The sequence below is a fragment of the Micropterus salmoides genome, unplaced genomic scaffold, assembly GCF_014851395.1.
Source record: "Micropterus salmoides isolate LMB-PRFRI ecotype aquatic unplaced genomic scaffold, ASM1485139v1 Ms_hic_scaffold_3, whole genome shotgun sequence".
NCBI classification, from domain to species: domain Eukaryota; kingdom Metazoa; phylum Chordata; class Actinopteri; order Centrarchiformes; family Centrarchidae; genus Micropterus; species Micropterus salmoides.
In genome coordinates, this window is record NW_024042261.1 from 38,398,051 (window position 1) to 38,400,267 (window position 2,217).

Here is a 2,217-nt window from a genome sequence, read left to right on the forward strand (position 1 = left end):
TAACTGTTGCGGTGCATTTAATTTGGAACTGTTGTGTAAAGTCTCACTCATCAAAGTCCTAGTAGTTAATAATAATCTACTAGAGTTAGGCTTCTGTCTCCTCTCTGGGCCCACATACCTGGGAAAGTGACTCATTTCTTGCTGAGGAAAATTCTCCTTCACTCTTGTGTTTATTTCTTCCATTTCAGGACAGAAGCTTAAAATACCACAAGGTAAAAATGAAATGAAAAGTCACCTTTCACTGACTGTGAATAAAATTATGCATCAGTTTTTTGTGATCAGACAGACCAAAATCAACCCTATCATTTTTATGTTGTTAAACCTGCATGATAACATTCCTACTTTTTGATTCAATACATTGGCTGAAGAAATTCTTACTGTTGACACTAGAAAGCAAAATGCATACATTTATTGTTTTGTCTTGTTACTCAACATGAACAAATCTATCTAACAGAACTTAAAAGCAGACTTTTACATATGATGCGTATTTTGGACATGTTAAAGCCGTACATTAAAGGGTTAAAGAGCGGTTGGCATGTAAGAAAATACAATGATAAAAATATTCGCATCATATTCGGTACACTGTTCATGTTAAACCTGCTCTGTAATATTTCAAAGGAAACCCCAAAAGAATAATTTAGCAGAGAAGCAAGGTGAGGAGTGCAGGTACTGACAGCTTTTTGTCTGGTCTGTTTAGAACCAGAAAAACAAACTTTAAGAATCCTCATGTACGTGTAAAAGATTACAGACATCGGAGCAAAGACTGTGAGAGAAAAAGCAATGAGTTCATAGACATTATTCACACTGGTGTCATAGCAAGCCAGTTTTATGATAGAGTAGTTGTCACAGTAGACTTGATTAATGATGTTCCCACACAGCTGTAAAGAAGCACTCAGGCATATTGTGACAAAAACACCAAATAAATGAGGTAACCATATAACAACAATAAGCATGACAACCTTATTAGATGTCATATGTGCATCATACTGTAGAGGATAGCAGATAGCAAGGTATCTGTCATAAGAAATGACAGCTAAGTTGGTAAATTGTACACTTCCATAAGAGTACACACAGAAAATCTGCAGGAAACAAAAGGGAGCAGAAACAGTGTGAATGTCAGAGAGAATCTGAAGCAGAAGGAATGGAAACAACCCTGTACTACCATACAGCTCATTTACAAACAGGCTGCACAGAAAAAGGTACATAGGTTCATGTAAGCTTCTGTTCATACAGATAACCACAATGAGCAGAAGATTCACACAAAAAATTAACATATATAAAGACAAAATGAAAATGAAATATAAGTATTTAAAAAGCCCGGTGTCAAAGTAGGCATCAAGTGCAAAATATGAAACCTGTGTGGAGTTTATCATGATGCTTGTGGTTCATAAAACAATCATGACACTTGAACTAACTGTGTTACAATTTGTTATAGATTACGGAAAGTTTAGTTAAACTTTAAACTATGCTTATTTTAGTTTTTCACTGTGTACAGCTAAAGCACAGAACACACCCAGCATTCAATCAAACAGGAAAGAAATTCATAATCAACAGAACAACCTTGAAACATTTCCCAAATTCCTAGTTAGTACCGCATAATGGTAAGGTAATACATTACACAACACAGTTAAAGACGGTGTGTGACTGCTAACATTCACCTGCTTCAGCCAGACTGTGAGTCCCTCTGACTGAGCTCAAACTCTACTTCTACTCCTTTTAACTTTGTGAAGTGAGGGGACGCCCACAGCAGCAGACTGACATCAAAAGACCTACTGGTTGTAAAGTTGGATTTTTACTTCTACAGTACTGTTCCTGTGACGGCTACATGTTTAGACTCTGTAGTTACGTCATAGCTGATTTGGCCCTCTTCCTTAAATAACTGAAAGAGAGAGAATGCCACAGAGTGTTTTCAGGTGCCAGTGCTGATATGGGTGTTGAAGGGTGTGCCAGTTTGTTTTGGGCATGTTAGTGGGAGGGGACACAGTCCATTAATGATTCTGACAGCTTGTGGAAAGAAGCTGTTCAGCATCCTACTGGTCCTGGTGGAGGACAGACCGTGAGATGAGTGATGAGGATCTCTGATCATCGTAGTGCCCCTGTTGATACAGCACTGATGGTAACTCTCCTCCAAGAATGGCAGAGGGGAACAAGTGATCCTGCTGGCAGTACTCACAATCCGGTCAAGCTGGTGACGGTCAGACGACCCACTGTTGCCAA

The 2,217-nt window shown here is 38.6% G+C and overlaps 1 pseudogene; it reads right to left on the reverse strand.

Annotated features, from left to right (window-relative positions):
• Positions 1 to 443: 443 nt before the first annotated feature.
• Positions 444 to 1,400, reverse strand: LOC119882505 (annotated as a pseudogene).
• Positions 1,401 to 2,217: the final 817 nt, after the last annotated feature.